General features: G+C 37.8%; 1 protein-coding gene across 20 annotated transcripts in view; it reads left to right on the forward strand.

Moving 5' to 3' along the window:
- SOX6 (SRY-box transcription factor 6) overlaps positions 1-17,073 on the forward strand; it is a 449,851-nt gene that overhangs the window by 63,342 nt on the left and 369,436 nt on the right. The window lies entirely within an intron of this gene.

A 17,073-nucleotide genomic window follows, 5' to 3' on the forward strand; every position in this document is an offset into this window, starting at 1 on the left:
ACTTCAGTATGTGTTTTAAGTTCAGTGAAGTCAGTGGGATTTAAGCACATGCTTAAGTGCTTTTCTGAATTGGGAGCCTTAGAGACAAGAAGCTCAGTAGGGAAGAAAAGGCATCTACAGAATAAAGGCACAGAAAATTTTCAGTACCATAACTTGTTTAGTGTTTGGATGTAGCCAGATGTGATAAGAGGGAACCCATGGGAAGGGGGCAAAAATAATAACTGACAAACTGTGTACCTTACTATAAGGTGGTGCTGCATAAATGGAGTAAACCTACACAACACAACAACTTTAAAGCACAAAATCTTGTTTATGGAACTTCAGCTAAAGTTGTGCACAAAATCATCTGTTTTTCCCCCAAAGACAGAAACATGATCAAACCTCACAATTTGTGACAGATAACATTCAAATTACTATCAATTTCTTCTTACAAAAGAGTGCCTTACCACTCATCCCTCGGCAGACACTTGTATTTTAAATTCCTTTCACTTACTAATCTATCAACCTATATTTCTTTTTAATGAAAATTATTAATCAAATTTGGAGAAAATATATAATAGTTAAGAAATAAAATTATTCATTTAAACAAAATTACTAAAATCTTAGAAAAATAGATTTCTGATGTCTGATCGTGGCAGTGTAGAGTCATGGACTGAACATAGGACTGAGATCAAGGAACTCATTATTTTTAATCCTGACTTTACCTAGGACTCACTGCACAGTTCTGGTTTTAAAAAAAATCACTTAGTCTTTCTGTGCCTAAGTTTCCTCCTCTGTTAAATATGTAGCAAAAAAAAATGTCAGCATGTGCTGCAAATAGTAGCCAAATTTATCATTGTAGCCCAGGTATTTCTCAGTCTAAGTAAGTATAGGAAGTTCGATATATACTATGGTAAAACAAATACTGTGGGGCAATAAATGGTGTCTTTTTTTTTTTTTTTAAACATTGCCCCTTATACTAATCTAACTCACTGGAAGGCTGTAAAAATTCTTTTGTTAGTCCATACAGCATCATGAAGTTGTACCGTGATATAAATGTTTGTCATAATCCTATTTCAGGCCATTTGTTTAAATCCTGCCCAGGTTGGTAGTGACCAGAAGTTGTTTAAAAATTAACATAAATATGCCTTTAAAATACTGTTCATGTAAAACAAGTAGTCCTACTTAGGTCAGTCAAATAAATACATTAGAAAGAACTCTATAATAAGCAGTATAAATGATTGCCATCTGGCACCTGTAAGCTGGCCTATGGTGTTAGTACAATTCCTGGAAGACAGATAACCATGTCTGACAATGCTGCCACCACCACCGCTTGCACACTTGTTGGCAATCTCAGCAGAGAGGTCAAAGAGTGAATGAATATATAAACTCAACTACCATCTAGACTCTAGAGGTGGTCTCTGTAAATCAGGGCTGAGGCCAATTAATAGGATGTGTGGAGGAGCTAATGCTGTTTCTGACTGTCCGTGTTCTGTGGCTAGATGGCTTATTTTAGCATTTAGGGTTATCAGTAAGTACAGCAGCATTTACAAGGTCTAAATTCACTTAAGCTAAAAATAAAATCTAGAACATAAAACTGACTTGGTACTGTCCAGTTTCTTCTCAGATACTATAAAAAGTATTGAAGTAAGTTCTATATTAGCAGTGGACGAAGCCTTCTTCAAAAAACTGCTCTGTAGCTTTCTGAAATTGCAAAGATTTGGAATGTAGCGTACAATAGGTCAATTGATGTTGTTAAATTATGATAATTTCTATGTTGCCATAAGGATTCGTGGTGGTTTACAGCCAAAATGAGTCTGGCTGCTGCCTCAAGTAGCTTACTTTCTGAGAAAGGCATGATTTTTGAAAATCTTAACTCATGCAATAGACCCCATTGAAGGTAATCAGAGCAGAATCAGGACCTAACTTAGACATAACACAGCAAGGTATGACACAGAAAAGTTGGAGGTGTGAGGGATTGGCATAAGAAGGACAAGAGATATAAGCGATCATGAGATGTTTTAGTTGCATACGCATCTCATTAGTGCATTTAAAAAAATTAAGATGTAATTTTTAGATATGTTACAGTAGTCTTTCACTCTTATAATGTGGATAATTTGGTGGGCCAAAAATTCGTGCAGGAGTAGAAATCACTGCTAGAAAGGTTAAGAGTTACCTCATATATTTTCCACAGAGGTATACTGCAGTGTCTGTTAAATATCTGTTTATATCAGTTCAGAAGCTGTTTCAACCAGGGGATGATATAATCTTTTTTTTTTTTTTTCAAATTTTTGAAAGTTTTGTCATAAATGTGTTCATACTGTAACATATAATTACTTGGATCACCCAGTTCAGACAGCTTTGTTTTTTGTTGTTGTTATAGCTAACCAGTTTCATTCAGGAGAAAATAGGACTGATGACTCATACAAATTGCATAGAAAATGTGACTTCTCTCCTTTTCTATATTTCCCACAGAGTTATTGTCATAACTGAAGGTTACTTTTATGGTCTTAAAGTGGTTTTATATTTTGAATTATTTTCATAGGTAGACTTGTTCAGTGGTGAATTGCAAGAGTCATTTAAATTTATAAATATTAAAATAGAAAGATATTTTTAATGGCTCTGAGCTTATGAAAGGTTTTTTGTTTGTACTCTAGCAGTTATACATACATCCTTTCAGCACCAGGTAGCCTCTGACATTCTTTTTTTCTGTATTTACATTTTATTCTAACCCGTGTGTGTGTGTATGACAGAGATGGGTTTTATGCACATATACAGTTTTAATGAGAACGTCAATAAATGAAGAAAAGCCTTTCTTGAATGGACATCAGCAAAGTCCAGGAAACTTCTAATGTATTGCTACAATAACTCTTCAATGAAAGGCCTGTTTTGGTAATATGATGAAAATGATACCATATAATTTTGTTTAAAGTCAGAGGGCTTTAAAAAGGATGTAGTAAAAACGTTTCAAAAGCAAGTATTTATTATAAATAGTGAAACAAACACCTGGAATTTGTGTATTTAAACAATCATATACAATGTTGTGTCAAACATTCAGACCTTTCTTGAATTGCAGCACATCTGCTGTCAATAACAGATCAAGTTTTTTGCTTCGAACTCAACAATATATATTTTCGAAGACCTATGTTTTTTGAAATAATGGAGTCAGATCCTTGATACAAATCAGCATGGTTCCAATGAAGTCACTGGATTTACACTAAATGAGGAGCTAGCCAAATACATTTCTGTCCTTTGTCTGATGCATTTAGATTTAAAGATAAAATCTATGAAATGTTGTGAATAGTTTCATATGTATTAAGATGCAACAAAGATACAGAGGTAAATTAAGATAAAGCATCTTTGAAGAGGTCTTTATGTAAATAAAGATTTCTAAGGATTTGAGGCTTCCCTACTTTACAATCTAATCGTAAACAAATGATCTGCTGGTTTATGATACATTAATTTCTGGGGGACACCATCTCTCTCCGCTCTCTAGCTCAACTCTTTAGTGCATTCAAATATTAGAAAGTTATTTTAAAGATTCTTTTATTTTCTTTCTTTGTCACATACATAATCCATTAGCATTTTCAAAAAGGTCTCCATCACATTATCCCTTACCTTTCTCAACAGAAATGTTAAAAGAACCTGTTCTTTATAGAGAAAGGTAAGTGGTACCTTAACACAGGCTGTCTTGGCTGAATCATCTATGATTATTTTATGGCAGATAAAGAAACATAAAGAAATCATCTTCAGATGGAACTAACTGCTATCATTATTATTTAATGTTGGCATTGCAGTAGTTTCCAAATGCCCTAATAGAAATCTGGGACCCATTGTATTATGTGCTATGCAAAACATACAAAAATATGATGCCTGCCCCAAAGAGCTTACCATCTTAAATAAACAAGACAGACAACCAGAAAGATGCATACACCATTTAGGTATTATGGCTTACGTACCTATTTTGCCTATCTTTTTTTTTTCTTAAAGATCCCTCCAAAATCTCCCTCCCTGTTACTCTGTCCTGTTTCAACATTCCTGAACCATCCATAGACATAGATTCAGGCACACAACAGGCTTTTAATGGAATTATAGAAGGCAGGAGGAGATAGTGGTTTATATACTCTGACAGGCAGAGGTTGTTTTTGTAAGATTCCATTCACTCATTGTTAATATTGTACCTTCTTTTGCTCAAACTTACAGTGAGTGGGGAGGACTTTGATTTGGGGCTGTTGCCTAGAAAGTCTTATTCATGTAAGTAAGTTTCCAATTCAGTCATGGAACTATTCACATGTGTAGGGCTCTGCAGGGTCAGGTTCCTGATTGTTGTATACTTTTCATGTACAGACTGTACCTTGACAAGAAAAATTGGATGTACAGTATGCAGGTGTTTAGAGCAGCAATATGTGTTGTGCTCAGTTTGGAATGCTGCTTCTTAAACAATAAGGGGAGGGTACATTTAGACTACGTTTACAATGCACAGCCCCTTTCTCCTTCATTTCCTTAGAAGCAACAAAATGGGTGTCACAATAGAAATTCATATAAAATAATAATTTACATTCATACTCGTCTAAAGGCTATTAAAATGTTTATAAACTACAAATATATGGCACTACTGAAATGCAGCCACCGCTGAGTTGGAAATTAGCGTCCAACTGGCTCATAGCACATTGTGCAAGAGTAGAAAAAATATATGTAGTCACTAACTTACTTTTTTGGTAAGGGTTAAGCCCTGTTGTTTTGGATACATTTTTCTAGTTAAAATATGTTTAGAAATGCTCCTTTTTAGAACTGCAGTGCTCTGAATGCAAGCAGGGGACCCCTCTGCTCTGCCACTGCCACATATGTATGCCACATTAGATCAATCTGCTGCCTACAAAAATCTTTACAAAATAGTAAGGGAAAAGTCCAAATGCTCATCCAAACAATTCTCCTTTTGCAAGGGCGGAGTACACTGTGCAAGCTGCATAGAACACATGGGAGACCAAGAACTGTTAGGAAATTCTTGTATGGAACAGCTGGAACAAGAATGTGGAAGAAGAGTACTCTACAGCATTCACAGCAGTTTGTACCTTGAGACGGTCTCAGAGGTTCTGCAGGTGATTTGCATCTGCGAACTCAGTGTTTGTAGAAAAGAAAGGCTTAATCATCACACAACTGAAGCCCTAACGTATCTGAATAGATATTACTCAAGACCCCAGGAAGGTTGTTAGGGAAGGATTTTCTTCAGGCCAGGCTGTACAACACCAACTGTCTGTGTGAACACTGTCTGAAATCTTACTGAGTCAAATTTATTAAGTGGGCCAGGATGGTAAACTGTTCATAGTAAGCTTCTTTCTATTTCCCACTCCCTGGGATATATATCAAGGGTAGTTTGATTCATTTATTGATATGAAAGAGAATTGCTTAGGACTAATCACTCTTATAAACAATGTTGCAGTAAAAGGTTAACTGTTCCCTTAATGTACTAGATCTACAGTATATACCTATGCCTGACTCCTCAGCAGAGATGTCACCAATTAAGCACAATCCCTAATTAAGATTCTACAGCGAAAATCCCTGTTTTTCTAAGGTTAATTGAAAAAAGTTGATAAAAGTGCAGCATCCCTTTAAAAATGTTACTCTAAAACAAAGATGAGGTAAACCACAAAGATCAGCTATGAAAATCCATGCAAATGGTTTTGGAATTCATTTCCTGGTACAACATGGATTTGCCCCTTGAAAGCACTTGCATTAATATTGAGAAAACAAAGAATAGGAAATGAATAAATTGTACGTGTATAAATTTTGTGCAAACTCTTTAACTTCTTTAGTTGCTCTCTCATATTTTTCATTGCTTGTTGGTCTAGATGGCTTGTGGATGTACCATAAGTGCAGCCAGTGGACGCAGGCTGAGAGGGACGTAGCCACCCACGTTTTATCATCCCTTTGCTGTGCCCCTCAGAATAGCTGTAGGACTTGTGCAATTTCACTCCAGGTTTGTTTTATGCAGGTGGTCTGCAGGAACACTGATGTAGTCTCTTTGCTACTAATGTGCTCCTAGTTACCTCTGTCTGTGTTAAAATTCAACAGCAGGTTGTGCTCGCAGTTTGCAATCTGCCCTGTTAAAGGTGTTTCGGCAGAGTTTGCACATTCCAAAGGCTGCCTTATAATGTTGCACACACCCTGTGCCACTCCCTGCTCCCCACTCCCCCGCCCAGGAACATGCTGGATTGATTCTGTCTCTGTTAGTGCTGATTGTTTATCTCAGCAGGTAAAGAAACTCTTCTGTGTTTCCTAAACAGCCTCCAGCCTGAAACAGCAGGGATTTTTTGGTTTTTGCGTTACCCATCCACCTGCCATTAATGGTTTCATCACCATTGAAAGACCCTCTACTACTGAGATTTCAAACCTTATTGTGCTGTGGTCACTGTTGCTTAGGGGAACAGCCATACTTGCCTCTTGTACACAAAACTAAATTGAGCAGAGCTTATGCTCCTGTGTGCTCCAGAAGGAGCTGCTCCAGAAAGAAGACATTTATAGTATCAATAAGCTGCTTCTCTAAACCATGTACAGATGTGTTATTCAACCAGTTAATATTGGGGTAGTTAAAATCACCCATTATTATTTTTCTGGCAGATTTTGCCACTTCATTAATATCTTTCAACATACTGAGTTGCTTGGCTGCTCCTTCTTTTACATGGTTTATATCATATCATGCCATCACAGCATATTCTGTAGTTTTGAGTTAATTGCTCAATTAACAGTGGTATTCATGAAGTGCTAGGAAAATTCCACAACTAATGATTTGGACAAATTCAAAATAGGTTGGTATTCCATAGTTTTAAATGTCATACATTCCAATATCTGCAGGCATAAGACTGTGAAGGCTTAGAACTCGATAGCTCAGAAACTCGAGTCTAAAAATCATAATAAAATCGTCAGGCATACGTATAGCCCCCACTAGTCCCCATGTAAGGGGTTCTGTGCCAGCCTACTTGTTCCTCGGGATGGTCAGGACAGAGAGGTAGGGGCATGGAATGACTCCTCAGTCACTTCATGGGTGGGTCTTGTGGAGGTGCAGAAGGAGGCGGGGGGATAGTGCTGATGAACCCCGATTCTTCCACCCTCCTGGCCTCTGAGTCTTGTTTATGGAAGCATTGTAGAGGCTGCTATAATAACCATTGTATAGATGTTTGCAGGCACTGCAGAAACAGAGGAGTGATGGTGATTGGAGGGCGATTGAAAGGTTTGTAGTGGACTTTTCTTCTCTCCCTGCGGACCATGGTTGGGTGTAGGTGCAGAACAGATAGTTAACTCTAATGGGCCATTGTTCTCAGCTGTTGTTTGGAGCTGCCAACTAGCTCTCTAGGCAGTGGGCTGATTCTTTGTCTCACCAGCTGCCATGCAAGGATATCAGGGGATGCATTGCCCTACCCATATTTGCCACTCCCCAGCACTTTCACTTTCATTTATGGCATGGGGGGGAATGAGGAGGACTCATGGACCATGCCCGGGGGTCAAGTTGATGCAGTGTGGCTGCAGAGTAGCTTCATGGCCACTTCCAAATAGGGAGAGGTTTTCCTCTCTGGATTCTACTTCCCAGGTTCAGGGATCAGATGCCTGCAGGGCTTTGGTCAGGCTCTGCACTCTGAAAACAACAGGGGCAAGATTTGGCATCATGGTTTTTGTCTGATTTTTGTACATTACTCATTTCAGTAATTTAAAATCTTTCTGTACTGTGCTGATGATCTGATGCAAGAGTGTACTGAGTTGTAATGGTTTGCATACAAGAAAAAGGTTTTAATCGAGCAAAGCACTTAAATATGTGTAACTTCAAGCTCATGAAGAAAAGGAGTACTTGTGGCACCTTAGAGACTAACCAATTTATTTGAGCATAAGCTTTCGTGAGCTACAGCTCAATTCATCGGATGCATTCAGTGGAAAAATACAGTGGGGAGATTTACAGACCTAAAAGTGGCAATTTTAGGTCTGTAAATCTCCCCACTGTATTTTCCACTGAATGCATCCGATGAAGTGAGCTGTAGCTCACAAAAGCTTATGCTCAAATACATTTGTTAGTCTCTAAGGTGCCACAAGTACCCCTTCTCTTTTTGCGGATTCAGACTAACACGGCTGCTACTCTGAAACTTATGACTTCAGTTGCTGAATAGTCCCATTGACCATGTGTGTGCTTAATTCCTTTCTGGAATAGTATTGATTATGTGTATTTTGGTGCTAATTTGTTCAAATTTAAATTAAATAACTGAAAAACTAGTAGAAGATATAATGACATTTGGACTTTCTCTTCAGTCCTGCTTGGAGATATTGCGGATGCCTTAAAGACATTATAATTTAAATTTTATAACAAAAAATATAGTGAATTGTCTTATTCCTCTTGGCAACACAGCAAAACTATCATTAAAATTTTTCATCAGTATTCTGTTTAGAGTTTTGTAAACTGAACAGTACAGTGCTAACAGATCATTTTTTAGTTGCTTTTTACAGTTCTTTCACATCTTTATAGTACCATAGTAAAGCTGAATTTTCCAGCTACGTGGAAAGTAGAGTAAGGCAGCACTAGAATCTACATTAAAGTGATTCAATACTCTTTGGAGAAAAACCTTCTTGACTTGAGATCTGATACAGTATGTGGTTTGGGGGCAGTTGTAAAAGAGTTGCCAATAAACTTGAATGCTAGCAATGAAAGCTGCTTATAGCACATTGAAATTTAGAGGTATTTTCTTTTCTCTGTAAACACACGTGACTAACATTAGCATTAATGGGAGTTACATTACAAATGGAAGAGAGAGTATACCCAAGAGAGCAATCTGATGTTTCAAAATTTAAAGATGGGAGGGATCAATTTGCTTGCAACTCATTTCTGCCTGAAAATAAAGGCAAATACCTGAACTCCTAAGGTAAGTACCATTCTGCCTATAAATTACTCCTAAACATTCTGCTCTGAAGCCTTTAATCTGAACTTTAATCTGAGCAGGGAGAGCAAAAAATATGGATTTGTTTATTAGTGGGTCTATGTAAAAACAAAATACGAACACCCCCCCCTCCTCACACACACACAAAAAGAGTCTCATCAAAGTTCTATGATTTTTGGGTCCAGTGAGTTTAAAAGGCGGTGTGGTCAAATGACTAGAGGACTGGACTGGGATTTCTGGCTCTGCTGTGTGACCGTGGGCAAGTCACTTTCCCTCTCTGCACCTGTGTTTCCTTTCCCATGCTGTCTGTCTTCTCTGTTTAGACTGTAAGTTCATCAATAATGCTGTGATTCTGGTTGGGGCCTCTAGGTGCTATTGTAATAAAAATAAATAATAATATAATTCTGAAATCATACTAGTCCAGTTGAAAATTCCTTCCTGTTAATAAAAGGGTATTTTTTGTTTTTGCAAGTAATCATTTGTACAACAGACTTCTTACCAACTATCATTATTTTGCACTGCAAACTTAATTTCAAATGATAATTGAGGTATGAAAATAATCTCTTCTCTTTGGTTACTTATATTTTTGCCATAATCATATTAGGCTCCCATAGCAACATATGAAAACATTAACACAAGTTCCTTTTGTATATGACTAGATGATCATAATGGTCCCTTCTTACCTTAGTATCTATGGTTGAACATTTCCCCTGTAGAACTGTGCAGCATGCTGTGTTCACAAAGAAAATGCATCCAGCTTGATTGCTGCTTACTGTTGTTTCTCTGAAGATATGTTTTGGGGTTAGCTATTTTTATTTGCATTGTTTTCCAGATCAAGTACAGTAAGTTAATTAAACAATAACCTTAATGGAATCTGAGTTTGTGACCCAATAACCACCTACCTCTGACATATACATCTGAGGGTGAACATTAGACTTTCTTTACTGGGGTAGTTTCTAACTTTATTAACAGTGTTGCTTTTATTCCAAATTAAAAATATAACATTAAATGAACAAAAAATCAGATCCTATCCTGGATTACTGGTGTAAATTCCCCAAACCAAAGAGTGGCAGTGACCTAAAAAATGGAGGTATCATACAATGTTGGTTTTAATTACATTCAGATACCACAGTGATGGGCTGATATAAGAACCTGAATAGGATAGAATTACTATTAAATTTATGGAAATCAGCAATTAATATAAAAAACCCCAAATCTCAGTTAGCCATAATTTAAATGAAGATACTACCTATTAAAGTAGTGGCAGTTGGTATAATCCAAGGATTCTTCCTCTAAAATAGTATGGAAAAAATGGCGGAGATATTGGATTTTTTTCTATACTTCATTCAGTAGGAATGAAACAAAAGCTTCTTAGCAGGATAATAATATTAACAATACTGATACTAAAATTTTAAATGTTATATATTAATTTATGTGTTGATGATAATTTTCACTCTAAGGATCTCAAGCATTTCAGAGAGATGTATTACACCATCATTAATTAGGAGTTTTCAGATAATCACATCTTGCCATGAGATAGATATTGACCCAAAATATCAGAAAAATATTGCAAATCAATGATGACCCAAACACATAATAGATATATAATTCTGTCTCAGGGAGGTCCAAAGGCCACCTTTAAGAAGGTAATTGAGCTGGTTAAATAAGGTAGTTTGCAAAGAAAGCTTGTTTGTTGTTCTATGCCAGTCTGTAGATCTACCAGAACATCTGGTATGGGATTGTTAGCACAGACGGGGAGGCAGCTTCTGAACTTAAGACAGACTGCCAAAAGGCTTCCACTTTGCTGTACCCTATCATGTGCCCACAAAGATGCAGGATGATAATTTTCAGCATTTGTGCTGTAGTATGGAGGAATAACCTGGCATCAGTGAAAAGAGGTTTGTTTATAGCTTATCTGTTTGAGAGATGTTTGCTTTGCTTTAGGAAGATACTTCTCCCAGCAAAACCATATTGTGAAGTTCCTCCCCTTGTGCAGTGCAAATAGCCAATAAAGATCAACCAAATCCTAAAAACAATTGCTGCACAAAATGTTAATGACTTTTTCTAGCAGTCTAAATGACAAGATCTTTGTTGCTTTCAAGCCTCAGATAAACCAAAAACTTGACAAACTCTAAGGAGTTAAGGTGAGTCAGACATCCCCTCCTCAGTAAAAGGCTTTGCTGCATCACTGCTAGGACAAAAAGGGAAGTGCTTCTCCACCAGCTGCAAAAAAAGAAGGGACTCTGAATACTAATGAAGGACGGAGGGTTCAGTAACAGAGAAACAGAGGCTCTATAGATAAGCAAATATTTTCCCACGACATCTCAGTCTGAATTGTTGTAACCAGAGGAAGTAATATTACTAAGAAAGGATTTAAATGTCTAACAGATATTAGATGGTGAAGTGGACTAGACAACATTTTCCTATCCAGACTCCAGTGTGAGAGATCCATTGAAACACAATCTTTGAGAGCATCCACTTAATCTGTGAGTCTAGAAACAAGATTAACTTGGTCATCCTATTAATCACCAGAACTTCAGGCACAAAAGGTTTCCCAGAGGAGTTAATTCAGGGCAGTGAAGTTCACAAGGTTCATTGTGTTAGGAGACTTCAGTGCAAACCTGGACAACGTCTCTGACTCAGCGTTACAGAATCTCCTGCCTGATCTGTTGACTCATGGGCCCTCTCTAGACTTACATACACAGCCCAGATATACCCTTGACTGGATCCTTGCGCTGGATGTGAACATAAAGAATACAAGATTCACACTTCTATCACTTTGCCCTTCTGCTCTGACCACTCCTTACAACAGATCTCACAGGACAAAAGAGACAACCCTCTCTTAAAAATTCACATTGGTAGGAGTTGTACAAACACTACCAGCATTCAAGCACATCACATTTGACTCTGATCCCTTGCCCTTCCTGGCAAGTAAAAGAGAACAGCGAACATCTGTGACATTTACTTGCAGAGGCTGCCAACACCTTCTTCAAGGAGGGAATTCTGCTCCCCCGCTAAAGCATACAATTGTGCATCTGTTATTAAAGAAACAGTCACATAATGTTGGGCTCCACACCAATTACTGTCCGGTACCAAACTTCCCTTTTCGAAGAGAGCTCATCAAGAAGGTAGCAAAAGGTTTAGTATGTCAGCTGTCAGCTACCAGTGTACCGAGCCCTTCACAACTGGGGTTCGGACCTGGGCACCTGCTGTTTCGGTGGATGACCTTCTCCAGTAGACAAGGGGTCATCCTTCTTGGATCTCTCTGATCACCAAACTCCCCTGGCCAAACATTCCTTAGCTCCCAAGATTCTTGTATGTGGTGCCCCTCAAGGCTCAAGCCTTTTCTCCCCATCATCTTGAATATCTTTGTGAAGCTGCTGTGGAACGAGGTTAGATATCACACAATGGAGTGCCAGCAATACACAGACAATACCCAGCTCTACCTTTTTCTCATGGTAGATGTAAATGTTACTAGCTCCCAGCTCTCTCAATGTCTAGCACCTGGATGAAAATAAACTTGCTGAAGCTGAACCTAGGCAAAATAGGTGGTGCTGATAGCAAGAGGGAAGCACTTTGAAGAAATCCCTTTCTCCATAACATCTCCATTTATTGAGTGCATATACCACTAACATTAGTTCACACCCACAAGGTCTTTTTTGACTTCTCAGTGTTTTTGGATAATCAAATAACCACAAGTCTGAAAAATCCTCGGTTCCACTTGTAGCTGGCCAGAAAACTGCTCCCCATTGTGTTGGTCACAGTTTTGCCAAGATAATCCATATATTCTTAATCACCTTACTTGATTACTCATGTCTAATGAACACAATCAACCTAAAAAACCCTCTAGCTAGTACAAAATACAGCCACATCTCCTTAGTAGCACAGATTCTTGTGAACACATCAAATTTGTGCTTAGTTTGCTTTGGTGGCTCCTCATTAAACATTGAATCCAACTGGAGATCTCTCTCCTAATATTCAAAGCCCTCCATGAGACTGGTCTCAGTTGCTTGAGAGAGTGCTTCTCCTTACGTGAGGATGACCTTCCAACAGATCAATTAAACTGCTGAACAATTGTGCGTGTAAGAGACCGAACTTTCCTAGGAGCCAGACCTAGAGGATAGAATGCACTCCCACAAAAGGTAATGACCATTGGCCTCACTGCATTCAGAGCTAAATGCAAAACTCGCGTCTTTGGCTGAGCATTTCCACAGTCGCTCCTCATGCACATGTAACATAAGTTATTTACACCCATCTAATCTACACTCAAAATAAACACATTCTTCTACCTGTACAGGTCTTAGTCCTACTGGGAAGAGAGAGAGAGTTGGTTCTGGTAATTATTCTTCTGTATTTTTTATTAATGAGGAGGCCCTCAGATACTATGTTGATGATGGTCACATAAGTAACTAGCTAGAGAGAGGCTGGGATGGTTAGCAGTAAAGCTCAGCAGACTAGTGAACTCCCACATTAGTATTTTTCAGAGACTCTCATCTCATTTAGATGAGCACATAGAAGAAATTAGTTTCCAAGGGAAAGAGGAAAAAAAATTAAAACCCTCATCTAAGAGATCTAGAGTTCCACCCTCTTCTGAATTAATATTAAGAGTTCTGAGTTATAGATACTTTCTTCCTCCTTCTTTGAATTATCTTCATTTTCCTGCCCTCTGAACATGGCAGAGAACTCAAATTCAGATTTTGTGAATTCTGGTTCTGGATTTTAAGTTAGACTCTCAATATTTTGACACAATGGTCAAGAGGATATGAAAATGTGAGGAGTTCAAATAAAGAGAGAGAAAGTTAAATCTGGGAAGTTGTGGAAGACTAATTGATTGATTTATGAGAGGGGAAACTCCCAGAAAATCTCACATGCTGAAGAGACAACAGATAAAATGCTATAGAGTCCAGAAATCTAATATAACCAATATGGATGTATTGACTGTGTCCCTAGCAAAGGACACTATGATCCAAATAGTGTTGGATAGAAATTATGTTGGAGAGCAAAGAAATGTAGAAATTATGAGCCAGTTGCATGGCTGTTGACTTCAGTGTCAGTCTGCATCACAGAACTGAAAGATATACAAAAATGTAACAATCATTATCATAGTCTGTGGATACCTTATTTCCTTTCCATTAGATCTGTGATATATAATGCTGTTGCAAGGAGATACCTGTGGTTTAAACCAAGGCACGCAGAATCACAAGCTAAGCAACAAGTCGTTGAGTGCCAGGTTACTAGAGCTCAGAGCTGTCAAACTGGCACTAATACCTTTGAGATGTAACACAATTCAGAACCAGACGTTGGTGATGTCAAACAACAGTGTAGTGTCCTCAGATCTGGATAGGACTATGTGCCATTAGCATTTGTACATCTCCCCAGCTATTTGCTAATGTGCACATCCTGTGCTCATTCCTGTAGTGTTAGCATTTCTTCATGTCAATACTGAATGCAGGCCAATCCTGCTCGCCAAGAAAGTTAAATCTTTAGCATAGTTTACCAAGCTGATTCAAAAGGACTTCCAGTAAACACCTTCTTTATTCTTCATTCAAAGTTTTCTGCATTGCAATCTGCAGGACTCTTCTTCTTTTTTCATGCCAAAATATTTCAGCTCTTTCAGTTCTGCTATAGAGCAATATTGGAGACACAAGAGCCAAGAGGTATTACCTTTAGCCGTGATTTTGAGGAATGGTTGTATACTAGTTTTAACACTAAGAGGAAGGAATCTTTGTTTTCTTACTGTGTGTGTGTTTGTGTATGTATAAAACCAGTTTTAAATCAGAGCTTATTCTCAAATTAATTCGGTAGATAAGTTTCTGTTCAGTATTTGCATCTTGGAAGAATCTTGTTCTTGATACAGCTGAGTGGGAGGATCCTTCTTTGTAGACAGCCCTGACTGATAATTTTGGAACTGTCTCCTTCTCTGGCTCTGGAAATATATCATCTTATGGTAGATGGGTTGCTGGACATGCTCTTTTGGAAGAAGGAAACTGACAAGTTAGCAACATTTTCCATTGGCAATTCTCCAGAACAACAAACAGTCCCTAATAGGTCTTTGCAAAAAGAACAGGAGGACTTGTGGCACCTTAGAGACTAACAAATTTATTTGAGCATAAGCTTTCGTCCATCTGATGAAGTGAGCTGTAGCTCACGAAAGCTTATGCTCAAATAAATTTGTTAGTCTCTGAGGTGCCACAAGTACTCCTGCTCTTTTTGCGAATACAGACTAACACGGCTGCTACTCTGAACCTGTAATAGGTCTTTGTGTATTTGCTTTTTTATGTTAATGTTTTGCTCCCTTTGTGATAAAACAAGGTTTCTTAACAGGGTTGCTACATAGCTGCTGGATAGTTAAAGGTGGATGACTATCAAATTTATAATTGAGAAATTTTGCAGAATAGCTACATTTATGAAATGTTTTGCATACTACTTTGTACTTTTTTATTATCACTTGAATTCATTTCCATTTTACACCCTCTTATTCTAGATATTCCTCAACTAAGGTAAATTGTCATCCATTGACTTCCATGGAGCTATGACAATTTCTACCAGCTGAGGATCTTCCCTTCATGGTTTTATTACTCGACTTCACTTATTTTTATCTCCTTACTCAGTATGAAAAGATGGGTAAAATGTTCAAAAGTGTCGAATTCCCCTTTTCGTAAGTGACTTAGGCACTTTAGAATCCTTTTGAAATTTTTAACCCCTAAATTATTTTTGAAAACGGGAATGAGGCTCCTAAATCATATAGGTGCTTTTGAAAACTTTCTCCAGGATCTTTTTAAACACATTGTGGGAAGCTTTCTGCTAAAAAAAAAAAAAAAAAAAAAAAAAAGATAGAGAGAAGCTACAATTAAATTGGTTGGTTAAATGTTTAGTTGGCTAGCTGTTTTTTTCATATAATCTGTTTGAAGTGCCTCAGTAAAGATTAGATCATTTTTAAAATATCTATCTCTGCAGCAGTTCTATTTCCTTCTCCTCTATTTATAATAAAAATTCCACACAAAATTCTAAGAGTATAGTGGGTTGATGGGGAGAAGGGTGGCACTAAATCTCCTGGAGGGCAGATGTTTGGCTCCAGAAAACATTTTTTTCTGTAAACTTATATGTCTGGTTAGAGTGAAGTGAAGTGGGGATAGGGGGAAGGGAATGTATTTTTCATCTGTGGACCATCAATAAGTGGCATATGATTGAACCCAGATAGATCCATAACACCAATATATGGAAGAGTGAAAAAATTTTCTTGATCCTTTCGATTTCTAGCTAAGTCTTAGGCTGCCGCTATCATCCTGTGCTGCTCTGTCTAGGGCTTTGGGACACAAGTTTCTGAAGAATTTATGTACTGTAAAATAGATAGTCTCCATTACACTATGATCTCAGAAAGAGGGTTCTTCCAACAGAAATAACACATGGAAATGATAGAAAAACACAAACTCCATGGAAAAAGCATGTTTTGGATGATAGAATTTGGTGTGTTTTAGAGCCGTATTTTGGTAAATCTTGACATCCCCAGACCACTAAAAATGCTAATAATAAACACATGGCCAAGAGGTGTAGCATGTCTTGTCTTTGCTGTCAGATGGAGATCCATTCCTAGTTGCATGTTTGAGGTTGGATGACTGCTAGCAAAAATGCCACTTCATCAGTAGGCATGTCCCACCTTGCATATATCAGCTTAAATTGGACTATTATTATTACTGTATTCACAGTTGCTTTGCTTTTAAAATCACATCTTGAAACAAGGCACCGTTTATCATGGGAACTTGCAGCATCTCATGAGGCACATCTGCTTTAATCTGTGCTATGTCACTTCAAGATTGCTTTGGAGTAGATAGAAATTTTGAGCTTTGACACATACAACCTTGTTTAACTGTCCTGAACTTTGAAGAGGAAGAGTCTGGAGTCATTAGTAGTTCAAAGTATTCGGAAGCAAAGATGGAGCAATGGATTAATGGATTATATTCTACCTCTACACACTTGGGTATAGTGGCAAGTGAAAATTAATTTAGTGGTCAAATACTAATGCAAAATTGATGTTTGCTCATATGACAAAATCAGGACACAGTTTAGCAAGCTAAGCAACGTCTACTGAAGAAAGGCCAAGGAGCAAGAGTCTTGCAGACAATACTGAAAAATGTGCTGTTTAGTAACACTTGCATTCTTACGTGAAGGGATCCACTTT

This window comes from Eretmochelys imbricata, chromosome 6, assembly GCF_965152235.1.
Source record: "Eretmochelys imbricata isolate rEreImb1 chromosome 6, rEreImb1.hap1, whole genome shotgun sequence".
NCBI classification, from domain to species: Eukaryota; Metazoa; Chordata; order Testudines; family Cheloniidae; genus Eretmochelys; species Eretmochelys imbricata.